Source organism: Chenopodium album, chromosome 10 (genome assembly GCF_948465745.1).
Source record: "Chenopodium album chromosome 10, dcCheAlbu1.1, whole genome shotgun sequence".
NCBI lineage: Eukaryota > Viridiplantae > Streptophyta > Magnoliopsida > Caryophyllales > Amaranthaceae > Chenopodium > Chenopodium album.
The window spans coordinates 10,133,724-10,147,278 of NC_137843.1; the positions used below are offsets into that span (position 1 = coordinate 10,133,724).

Genomic DNA, 13,555 nt, shown 5'->3' on the forward strand with positions numbered 1-13,555 from the left:
TTGTGATATACGAAATACAATATTAATACAATGATCATGTTGTTTTATAATAGAAATTATTTTTCCAAGCATATATATTGAGTTCACAAAGTTTCATATCTGGTTGGTTACACCGTGTGGCCGAGATTACTTGGTCAGGGGTTACTCGGTCAGTCAGGGGTTACTTGGTCAAGAGTTATTCGATCGGTCAAGGGTCACTCAGTCAGTTTGGGGTTACTCGGTCAGGGGTTACTCGTTTTTTGGCGTGTGTCAGCCGTGCCAGTCACACTGAAAAAGTGTTGTATATATTGAGTTAGTGGACAAAGTTCAATCATTTATAAAATGAGGTGGCCAATGACTCAACTAGAAATGAGAAGAAAAAAAAATGACTTAATTTAGGGATTTATTATCAGATGTTCATTGATTGAGTTGAATTATATTTAAAAACTTTACATTCAATTTAAGAATAAAAAAGTTGTCTTTAAAGTAGATACTCCCTCCGTTTCAGAATGATGTTCCTGTTTCGTAAATAGATGCAAATTTTTACCCATCTTTAACCGCAAATATCTTTAATCTCACACTAGCAAAAATTATAAAAGTTAGATATTAATAATCTAGAATCAAACTAGATCCTCATTACTACAAAATTGGCCAAAGAGACCATACCAAAATAGCCAAAGAGACTACCTTAGGGGTGGTCTCTAGCTCACAGGTCTCTTTGGCCTAAGAGACCATTTCATAAAAAGTGGTCTAACTTTACAATACCTGAGACCACCTAGCTAAAATAGATGGTCTCTTTTTTTAGTTTAATAATAAATAATATAGAGGGATAAGAGACCATATGTTTTGAATAGGCGGTCTCTGGATTTACATACTGAGACCATATGTTTTAAATAGGCGGTCTCTGGATTTAAATACTGAGACCACCTATTTTAAATGAGTGGTCTTTGTTTTTTGAATAATGAGACCATCTATTTTAAATAGGTGGTCTCTCTGAGGTCGCTTTTTTAAAAAAAAAAAAAAATCCCTTTTTCAATTCATAATCATGCAATAAATTTTGGCGCCAATATGTTACGTTGCTGAACCTGCCGCTAATACATATATATATATATATATATAAACATAAATTTTCCAAATAATATATATATAAATAAAAATCTTTAATACAAAAACTAATTCTCTGCAATAGAAATAAAACCCAAAATTTACATTAATTCTAATATTCAAAAACAAAACTCAAAAGTAGAGCTTTTCCTCAAAAAAAAAAAAAAAAAAAAAAAAGTCAAAAGTAGAGCTAGATTCACAAGTATAATGATTAACACTAAGCTTATCTCGTACTCAAGCTCAGCCGATTCATCATTAAGCTCATCCATCATGAATCTTCTTCATCTGGCTCATGATCAAGAACATATTTAATCCACAAATCTCGCATTTCATCAATGTCTTCCGAAGAATATGTACAAATTGGAGGAAAGACCTGCAACATACAACATATGCCATCAAATAAGAGTATTATTTATTTACTTATTTTTGACGGAAATCAGAGAGATATTTAACCAAAAGCTGAAAAATCAGACATAAAAGAGCAAAAGAGCATATTGACGAATATCCTCAATCCACACCCTTAGTTCACTTAATTTCAAGACTTGGTGTATTTCAGACATAACAAAGCAATGAAAAGAAATGAATTTCAGAACTGAAAATCACAACTTTAATGAAATTCCAAAGGGGGATCAGAACTCCAATTTCAAATTTCATTCCTAACTTAATTTCAATACTGATTCAAAAATGAAAAGTAGACCTGACAATTAGAACTACAATCAGAACTACAGATCAGAATATACAAAACCTTATAGCTATTATAGATTGCATAAGCTGATTATTTTTGGTGGTTAATATGATTAAGCTGCATGCAAACTGCAGAGTTACATTCACAGTTCAGAAAGTTGGTTAGAGCAACAGACAGACAGAGTTACATTCACAGTTCAGACAGTTGGTTTCACGGTTCAGAGTTAATTCACAGTTCAAACTTGGTTTCACAGTTCAGACAGTTGGTTTCACAGTTCAGAGTTACATTCATAGTTCAGACAGTTGGTGTAATGGATTGGGTCAATGGGGTCAACACCGCAAGTTAGCCACCACTTTTGGTGTATACGAGGCGCGCAAAGATGGGGCAGCAAGGGTCAAGGGAAGTCAGCAATAAGGAGCAACAGGACAAAGCCATTTAAAGAGAAGTTAAGGAAAGAAAGCAACCTCCTTTAATCATGTTCACTATGGGTTTCTATTCTAGTTAATTAACGTCACATGTATTATCTAAGTCTTGAGTATATGTATGGTAGTTTTAGCATTAGTAGAGATCATCCAGAAATTAGTGAGTTGACATTAGAGAGACTTGTAGCCTAAAGCTACTAGAGAGATTCATAACCTTAAGTTATGTTTATCCCCTTGTAATCGTTCTTCAATCAATCAAAATACTCAAGCTTTCATCCTTAAATTACAATCAGTGTGTGAAATACATTAGCCAAATTCAATACATAGCAAGTTGGTTTCATAGTTCAGACAGACAGACAGTTGGTTAGAGCTGAGGACAGTTTATACCAATTTAAATGACATATATTTGTAATATACCTGCTTGGAAACCCATAGCACTCTTTTCTGCACAATATCTAGCATATATCGACAAACAAAGTATCCACAATACTTGTTGTATGCTGGTTGACGAGGACACTATGATAATGCAAACAATTAATCATTAACAAGATATTAGATTTTAGGATTAAACTGCATAATATCAACTGCTGTAAAACTTTAGATAACTTACTTGTGGTTATCTTTCTTATTTTATTTGCATTCTTTTTTATTTTCTTGATGTCCTTCCGATGGACTGAGCTGAATCGTTTGATTCCTCTACACAATTACATGAAGATAGGAAAATTGTAATAGTTTCCAAATACACAATAAGAACAAAATAAGAAGTTAATGACACAGTTATTGCATTTATACATACTCAGTGATGATCTTTTCAGCGAATGAGTTGATTTTATTTTCTGCTCCAAGTGGATCTAGCCAATACACCAACCCATTCCACGGACTAATAAAAGCTAACATCCAATGCATACTAAACCAGCATCAAGGCACTTTTAGAAGGAAGAATGGATAAGAAAAACAACAAAATGTAAAAGGGGGCTGAAACTGTTTAACATAGCAATATTGCCCTGACTTTCTTTGCTTTAAGAGGAATTTATTAGTAAAAATAGCATAGCATAGCAATATAGAAGCAATCAGGTTAACAAAATTGAAATTACATGTATTAAAGCATAAATAATGAACAAGAATAACAATCAAAGTAACATAATTACGTAACAAAGGAACTATACTTACTTGTCATTAAAAGGAGCAAAGAATAGCTGATTATAGTTCTTCCCCTCATTGCACCCAAAAACACGAGCTAAATAGTTAGATCGAACTTGCTTGTTTGTCATTGGTGTCAAAGGCGATAGAACATTAGAGTCACAAAACCCATACATTCCCGAGATACCTTCTTTGTGACAATGTTCTTTCAAGATCCTTATCCCATCAAAAGTTGTAAATATATAAGAGAATGGACCAAAAATATTCCACATTGTAATTGGAAACTAAATTGGAGGTGAACTTACTTCATGAATATATTCATTTGCAATTCTCCAACCTCCCTTTGGAAACACCAATCAAGCAAGTCTTCGTAATCAAGTGAAACATTTAACCCATTTTCATTAAGAAACATGCTCTCTGTAATAGTGATAGAGATGGTATCGCCGGTCTTTTGCATCCCCATAGCTTTTTTTTTCTCATAACACGCATCAAAGTAGATGTCACCTTCTCACGATCCTTGTCGATAATAACATACTTACGAGTTGTTGATGTGTGGGAGGATGTAGATTGTGGGGATGGTGTGGTCACATCAACTTCTTTATCTGATTGGTTGTTGGCCTTTATAATATGATTTCACATGAAAAATAAAACAAGACTATCATAAAAAATGCAAGGAACAACACACCGAAAACTAAGAGGGGATAGGAACCGAAAAATAAGATGTTGCCGCTGCAGGCAGGGCTGCTGCCCCTGCCACAACAGTCAGTAGCTTAAAGAAAAAAATATGAAGAAGCTTAAAGATAGTAGCAGACATCAGCTTTAAAACAAGGAAGAATACTACCTTTTTGGGGAAAATCAAATGATTAGGCCAAGCTGTATAAGATCTCTTAGCATGACATACAAAAAGCAATTCATTGTTTGGGCATGGCAGAGGAGCAGTTGGCACAATATCTTCTATAATGGTGACTCGACGATGACCAGGGGGCAACGATGTGTTATGATTACCAAGAACTTCGGTGCTGCTTTCTATGAGGACTTGTCCGTTAGTAACAACTTGTAGAGATTTGTCGCTTCCCTCAATTGCCAAGCAACAGTCACTCCATCCTTAAAAATGAGCACACAAGTGTTGTCACAACATAGTATATGGTGTAGACTCAGTGGTTCAATGCAAATTCATACATAAGTTTTGATCTTCAGGTCAATTCTGAAATTATCGGTTCTAAAATTCAGTTCAGATCTACAGTTCTGAACTTCAATTTATGATGATTATGCTAGATTTCAGATTCTATTAGGAAGGACATAACCTCATAATATATGCAGATATAAGCTCTACTGCTAATACCATTATTAAAGCTACATAGCTAAAATTTCACATAAACATATGTGCAAAGTATGGCTGACCTCGGGAAATGTATGGTTGCTAATGGTATCCACAACTTGACTTAGCTGTGCGGGGGTTGTGGTATGTGCAAATTGATCGATATGGTTCACCTCAGGCCATTGGACACGATATGGCTCTGTCTCAAGGTTCTGAAAATGAGGCTGATGCACAATAAGGATGTTTGTATGATGAGCTTCTGCATTTGACTCAATTTCATGTGCATAGTGGGCCTCTTCATGAGATTTATCCCCTGGTGAATCGTGTCTAAATTGTGGCCCTTTACCATCATGGCGTTACATACCTCCAATAAAGAGTTATGCCAATGGGATCTCATGACCAAAAGTGTTGTCTATATGAGCATCATTGAACCCAATACCACCTACCCCTTGGTTTGTAGAACCATTGGAGTCGCCACCAAAACAGAAATTATTACCAGAAACACCAAGCAGGCCACCTAAACCTGTAGTGTTAGTGTCACCACCAAAAACACCTTGCTGAGCACCACCAGCCATGAATGCTCTCAATTGCTCTTGGTTCAAGCATGACATCATGAATGACACTATAAAATTCTGCTACTTCATCATAGATGCCATCTTTGAGTTCATCGCATTCATTTTAGCATTGACTTTGCTAGGTGCAGGTGGTTTGTTGAACCCAAAGTACTCTGTGTTAGTTACTCCAGATCCAACACCCCTAACAGAACCACCCCGTTCTGGCTTGTCCAACGCTCTTGCTAAGATGTCATCTCTACTTGTAGCGAGTATTTCACCTTTTTGAACTTGCGCCTCCAACCTAATCTGGAAATTATCACAAAAAATTATATCAGTGCCCAAATAATAATCTTAGTGACTGAAAAACACCAAAAACAAATGCATATATATCTTACTATTGCATCATGGATTTCCTTATCTGCAGGATTATCAAAAGTTAAAACTCCATTCTTCACGTGAGAATGAGCTTTAATCCAAGTCAAATGCCGAGGCACGTATGAAACATGTACTCCTTGCTTCTCCAGCTCTTTTTCCTACCATTGCAAATAAAAATAGAATATATAGCTGAAGCACAAAGGATTTCAAAAGTTCTAAAATTCTCAATTGAGTTCTCTAAATATTCTTTTATTAAATTAACATGAAAGAGCATGGTGAGGATTGTCACTATTAAGCTAAGCAACGAGGCAAAGGTAAAAAACAGAACACTTCTCTTTTCTCCCAACTACTGTATTAATATATCTCAGATTAGGGACAATATTACAGGGAAGGAAAGCAAAAAAGCTTCTGAATCATGAAATAGCAGAGAGAGAACTGAATGCAGTTTTTACAAAAAGTTGGGAGCTACACTTGAACACCATTTCTACCAAGTACAGTATGCTATCAAACCTGCTTTTGCAGCTCTATTTTAACATCAACTGATCACAGCAAGTATTATAAAAGGATATGATACACCAGCTAGTAGTTAGAACAGCAAGTATTAAAAAAAAATTTAGACAGAAACAGAAGGTTACAACAATAAGAACCCTGTTTCCACAAAGTAATTATAAAAGGTTTACCATATACTTACAATTGTTTCTTCAAAATATTGATAGCCAAGTCTCCCACCTCGATATTTTGAGGTCCTCTTCTTCGAACTTTCACGATTTCTTTCACTCAATTTCTACAATAATTATATTTGATGTCAGAGTTAATCCACACAAATTTTAAATTTACACAAAAAAATATTGACAAAATGAATGCCAACGTAGTGAGCTTGCACCTTGAAGTCCCTAGAATTACAAGCTTGAATGAATTTTTCCCAATCATCTTTAGATATAAAAGGATATTTCAATGGTGGATAATCGTTGATTGTTCCATCTTTCAGGTACAACCACTTGAGCCTTAATCTAGTCTTGAAAGCTCTTCATCGAACGCAAGCTCGTTTCATAATCCAACCTTTGCAACCCTCAAGGACATGAAACCCCCTCTGTATCCAAAAGAAATTCAGACATTCTTCATATATGTAAAAGTATCTATATATAATTCAGTTTCTCTTCCTTTAAAACCTAAAAACGTTATTTTCATACCGTGATATTCTCATACAAATCATCAATGAGTGCTTTCGGCAGGTCTAACCACTTTCTGTAGGTGATGCTCACTTTTTCACGGACAACTACACCAATGTAGGTGGAGAAATGACCTCTATGAACACCGATAGGGATTCTCCTGGTTGTATGCCACTATAAAGAAATTTTTGTCCCAGCCTAAATCGCTCTCCCAACCATTCGGAGCACGGTACGACCTCTTTCTTCCTCGCACTTAGAATGTTCCATTACGTGCACTTGCGATTTCTTTCGAGCCATCTACAAAAGGTCAACATAACATTTAGAGTCACATGAGTAGTTAAACTCAAAACAAAAAAACCATCTGCAAAAAACTAAACAGAATGGAGAAGTTTAGTTTAGTAACGAGGAAATGAAAATGATTTACACAAGCACACATTTATCACACACCTACAAAGTTTTTTTATCACGCTTTCGCTTAGTTCTCTTTTTTTCTTTTTCAACCCACACGCCGTCATTATGGTCATCTCTCACATATATTGAAACATCATCGGCTACATCATCCTCATTATATCCTTGTACCTTACGCGTAACATAACCATTGTCTAACACACTATCATCGCCATAATCATCATCAATATGTCGAGGATTCAGTGTTATAACTGCTGACATTTTCTTGTTTGACGGGTCAGTCATATAAAACACTTGTTTTGCCTGACTTGCTAAGATGAAAGGATCTTTTTTATGCCCAAATTTATTGAGATCAACCAATGTAAGCCCAAAATTACTATGTTCGACCCATTGTTATTATCAACCCATTGGCATTTAAAAAGAGGTACTGAAAAAGTAGAGTAATGTAACTCACAAATCTCTTCAATAACCCTATAGTACCTCATCAAACCACTCACAAGATTTTTGTCTTTAGCACTGGCAAAATGCAAGGCTTCGGCCTCTAAAGTAACACTACTATTATGCATAGTACTCTGTTGATCTTGGAACCTTGTGTAAAATGTGCAGCCATTTATAACATATCCAGAATAGTAAGTAGCATTGAAATTAGGCCCGAATGCCAAACTCTTCAATCGATCAGAAATTACAGTAGAAGAATCCATTAGCTCTGTCATTACTTAAACTTTGAACCAACTAATGAATGATCTGCTATGTTCGGCAGCTAATGATTTCACATTTGCCTTTCTGTGCACTTCCTCAAGTAACTCCTGTGTTTCTCCACATATGGCATGACTTCATCCTCATTATGAAGAATGTATGAATGCGCCTTATGCCAATCATCACTAGATAAGTCACGCTGTTTTCGACCTATGGTCCCCTCACCATCCATTCTTCCACTGTGACGAGATATAGGAAGCCCACTCTGCTTTGAATTCAAAAAAAAGTCACCAGTATAAGCAAGAACTTCTTCATAAAACAGTCGTTCAGCTATACAACCTTTCGGATGAAAAGCATTCGTCACATATCCCTTATAGGTTTTCATTTGCCTCTCAAAACACCACTGATTTCTCATGTGAACCGGACCACAATATCTTATCTCTCTAACTAATTGGACCGGTAAATGAACCATAATATCAAAAAATGATGGAGGGAAGTACATCTCTAATTGACACAAAACTGAAACAATTTCATCCTCCAAAGTAGTCAACTCTTTAAGATCAATGACTTTGCTATAAATCGCATGAAAAAATCCACATAGTCTGATAATAGCAAAACGAACATCTTTAGGAAAAATTGAGCGAATCGCCACAGGTAATAATTGTTGCATCAAAACATGGCAATCATGAGACTTTAGGCCTACAAGTTTCAAGGTTTCCATATTCATAAGGCTGCGAATATTAGAAGAATAACCCTCAGGCACTTTCACTCCTGCCAAGCTTTCACAGAATTCGATTTTCACTTTTCTTGACAAAGTGTAAGCAGCATGAGGCAAGTACGTTCGACCTGTAACATTATCAATAGCATGGAGTTCACCTCTAATCCCCATATCCTTCAAGTCATCCCTGGCTTTTTTGCCATCTTTAGTCTTACCGTTGATATTCAATAAGGTACTAATCAAACTATCACACACATTCTTCTCAATATGCATAACATCAAGTGAATGTCTCACAAAAAGATGTTTCCAATAAGGAAGCCGCCAAAGATATGAACACTTTTTGAACCCCTTCGTAGAAAGGGTCGATTTATGTTTCTTGCCAAATGTGATTTCAATATTTTTCACCTTATCAAACACCTCTTCACCTAAGATGACTTTTGGTTGCCCTTTAAACTCTTGCTTCCCATTGAACACATTCTTTCTCCTTCGATATGGATGATTAGGCGGCAAAAATTGACGATGAACCGGATAAACATGCTTTCTAGATGCTTTTAACCAAGTTCCCTTACAATCCTCCATACCGATGGGATAAGTTGTTTCCCCTTTTACAGTGTACCTCGAAAGGTTACCATAAGCCGGAAAATCTTGAATAATGCAAAATAGCATTGCGTTCAAATTAAACTTCTCATTGCGATGTGCATCAAACACTTCAACACCTTCTTCCCAAAGCATAATCAAATCATCAATAAGTGGTGTCAAATACACATCGATGTCATTGCCTGGTTGCTTTAGACCTTGAATTAACAACGACAAGAACATATACCTTCTCTTCATGCACAATGAAGGAGGTAAGTTGTAGGTGACCAACATAATTGGCCATGTGATATATGTGCTACTCAAGGAACCAAATGGATTGAACCCATCTGTAGACAATACAAGGTGTAAATTACGCTTTTCATTGGCAAAGTTAGGGAATTTTCCATCAATAAACCTCCACTGTGGAGAGTCGGCTAGATGTCTAAGAATTCCATCGTCTACTCAACTATCGAAATGCCATGTCAACTTCTTTGCATCTTCTGCTTTTGAAAACCATCGTTTGAACCTTGGTACTATAGGAAAATACCATAATACCTTGGCTGGTATTGCTCCTTCCCTTTTCTTGTAACGTGAAGCTTTACAAATTGGACAACTCTCTAATGATTCGTATTGATTTCGATACAATACACAATCATTAGGGCATGCATGGATTTTCTCATAAGGTAAACCCATTGAGCTTAGTGTCTTTTTTGCCTCATATGTACCATCAGGAAGAACATTATCTTTGGGAAGCATATCTTTTACTAGCTCCAATAACATATTAAAACTAGTGTTATATAACTTGAGAATAGCAGATAATCGCGTGTACTTGGTGCAACCGTCATACAATGGCTTTTCAGAGTTGCTTAACAAGCTCTCAAGCATTAAAGGGTTGTCATCAAATTGATCTTCAACCGCATGCAACATTTCCTCCAACTGATCACCCTCATCAACATCATGAACTCGACGCACATTATCCCTAGACTCACCACTATCACCCGCATGCATGTCGCTACGTTCCCCATGCCAAATCCAATGGGTATATGTTCTATCAAATGCCCATTTATTTAAATGATTGAGAATTTCATCCGGTCTCTTATGCAAATAATTATGACACATAAAACAAGGACAACGTAGCTTGGAGCGACCTCCACTATTTTCAAATGCAAATTTTATAAATTCCTTAACACCTTGTTGATATTCCGGGTCACCTGGCTTTGTTGTTGTTATCCAACTTTGATCCATTTCTAAGCGCGAAGAACAAAACACGAACTTCTCAAAATCTTCACTTATAACAAGTAAAATCATAAAAGGTATTTTGAAGGTGTACCTCAAGACAAATCTAACAAGAACAATATCTCAATTATCGCGGTAGTAATTGAAAACGGGATTCATATGTGAACAAGAGCAGATTACTATAATAATAGAACATCATTGCAAACAATCTTTTTTTTAACACACAACAAAGAACAATATATTACTAGCTAAACAGCCTTAGAGTATATCTTAAAACAAAATCAATACTTCTACCAGGCTATAAAACATGAGTCCAAAATAAGGCCTTGGAAGAGAAGTACAAAGAGAGGAAAATAGGACAAGCCAAGAACTAACAACAACAACATAAGGATTAGTAATATAATACAACCTACAGATTGAGTTGTTAAGCAAACTGAAAAAAAACATTAAGATTATGTGAACAAGAGCAGTCACAAGAGTAGAAATAGAAGCAGCCACAAGACAGAAACAGAAACAGAAGACAAAAATAGAACAATGGCGGAAACTGAACAAGAGCAGCCACAAGACAGAAACAGAAGCAACTGCAATGGCAAAAGACATCTACTCTCCATGCATCTTAGTGAGTGAATGAGGGTGTCAGCCGTGGAACCTTAACTATCTCTTTGAAGAGGAAACAAGTTTCCAGAGAGTTGTAGTTAGATTTGAAAAGTAGTTGTATATGTCCCTTCAAAATGGCAAAGCTGGCCCATTTCCTATACAATCAGACCTAACTCTAGCTTACTATCTTAGCTTCCCTACTTCCCACTTCCTTGCCTTTCAACACATATTTTTCACTTCAAACATAGACGTGGATGTTTTTGTAACATAATAAAGTTCATTGTACTGCATTCAACTTGGTTGTAGTTGGATCCGGATTACTTCAATTCCTCGGTCGCTCAAAATTATTAGCTATAAGGACAAATGAAATAGACAAGATTTGATTACAGGTCTTGGATGTCATTCCACAAAATTGAAACCAATAAAACTTATTGATTATTCACAAACAAAGTGATACATATTGGATATCCACACTAATATACTCTAACCACCTAAGCTATTCCTCACTCTCGTACACTAGAGTCTAGACTTCCTGATAGCATCTAAAGAATGTATTGACAACGTATTATTTTGTTTTGATGGTCACTAATCAAGTACTTGTGACATAAAATCTATGCTAATCTTTGGCAATAGCATACAATTTCGTGAATGAATGATTGGAGAGGAGACCATATCTTCTTCCTATCATTTTGGAAAATTTTACCATACTTTGCTAAAATATATTTTTTTTATAAGGAATGAATAAAGATACCCCATATAAATAAAGGCAAGCAAAATCAAAGTGAAAAACAATCAATAAACACAATTACAAAATTCAAACTAAAATATATTTTTTTAATTTATATACAAAATTCAAACAAAATCAAAGCTAAAATATATTTTTTTTATAAGGAATACTGTCGGGAGTTTCGAACAATAAGCCAAACGAAATATGGAACAACAATCAATAAACACAATTACAAAATTCATATTCAAAATAATATCTACAAAAAAAATCAAAATAAATATGATACCTAGCTTAGTTGCAGTAACCTTAATGGGGCTGGTTAGGGTTTTTCGTCTGGTCCTCTTGGCAGTGGTTGCCCGGAGGTAGAATGCGTCAATAGTCGATTGTGGTTCTAAATTGCGAATTCAATGCCCAAAACAATCAATCAATTGCTACCCGTGCGACCCTATGTGGTGCTAGAAGCGCAGTAGGCGATTGTAGGTGGTGTTTTCCGGCTAGCCGTGCAACCCTAGGTGGTGGAGCGATTACGAGAGTTGCGCGGTGCGTGTTTAAGGGTTTGTGGTCTGGAGAAATATAGAACTCCAGAACAACGATGAAGGTTTGGAAATGGGTTTTGAACTTCAAAAGAGTGTAATGAATTTCATAAAATGGGTTTGGAAATGAAAATGGAGGAAGATGAAAATGGAAAAGGTGGAAAACGAAGGTGAAAATGGCGGAGGAAGCTAGGTTGCTGGAAATTTGTTTTTGGCGGTTTTGCGTGAAAATGTAAATTAATTGGGAATGTGTTGACTGAAGCTAAGGGAAACTAATTCCTTTCAAAAAAAAAAAAAAAAAGAAAAAAAAAAGATAAGGGAAAATAATGTAGAGACCATATTAGCTTTCCAACGGTCTCTCGTTTGTTTTTTTTATTTTTTTTATATGTATTAAAAAAAAGAGACCACTTATGTAGAAAAGTGGTCTCTCCCGTTTTAAATTAAAATTTTGAAAAACTACAAGAGACCTATTATCTCAAATAAATGGTCTCTTGGAATATCAAAGAGACCATTTATTTGAGATAATAGGTCTCTTGAAACTAAGAGACTACCTATTTAATTAAATGGTCTCTTACTTGAGATCTCTTTGGCCAATTTTGTAGTAGTGCCCACATGACTATATTTGTTCTTATAGATTAAGAGAAATTTAGAACATTATCTCTTTTTTTAAAGAAGTCAAAGATTCCAAACAAGAACATCGTTGTGAAACGGAGGAAGTATCATTATTTTAAGAGGTTAAAAATACATGATTAAGACATCTATATAAATAAATTCATTATTACTCATTAAATCGTTTTATCTTAAAATTTTGTGAAAGGAATATAAGTAATAAGATTTGTAAGTCATGCATCGCACGGGTGCTATGTTAGTTACTAGCTATTTCAGTGTATCTAATACCTAAATAGCTAATTATTCAATAAGCTAATTTTAAAAACTCATTATAATTTCATAATTAATAAGCTATTTACCAAACATCAAAATTAACTTTTTAAAATGATCAAACCTCTAATAATCTAATATATATATATATATAAAGGGGAGTTTTTTCCCGAGTTTTTAGAGAGCCACATATGATCTAATTTTCTTAGTGCGCCACGTAGGATTATAAATTTTAGTATTAGCCAATTAAATAAGAGATTATTATAATCTTTTATAATTAAATAATTCAAATGCCACGTAAGCAAAATTGGCAAATGAGATTTTTAATTTTTAAATTAATTAAATATAAAATATTATCTTTAGATATTAGAAATTTTATCTAAATACATAACCAATTTTAGCACATAAATTAAAAAAAAAAATTCAAACAAACCGTGCA

General features: G+C 35.0%; 1 long non-coding RNA gene across 1 annotated transcript; it reads right to left on the reverse strand.

Annotated features, from left to right (window-relative positions):
• Window positions 1–2,986: 2,986 nt before the first annotated feature.
• On the reverse strand, window positions 2,987–12,384 carry LOC145563497 (uncharacterized). Its single transcript, XR_014094547.1, has 10 exons — window positions 11,991–12,384; window positions 6,768–7,043; window positions 6,461–6,667; window positions 6,269–6,361; window positions 5,598–5,735; window positions 4,732–5,508; window positions 4,172–4,434; window positions 3,636–3,948; window positions 3,361–3,546; window positions 2,987–3,097 (listed from the first exon to the last, which is right to left on the reverse strand). It is a non-coding gene; the product is annotated as an uncharacterized LOC145563497 (long non-coding RNA).
• Between the last annotated feature and the right edge of the window lie 1,171 nt (window positions 12,385–13,555).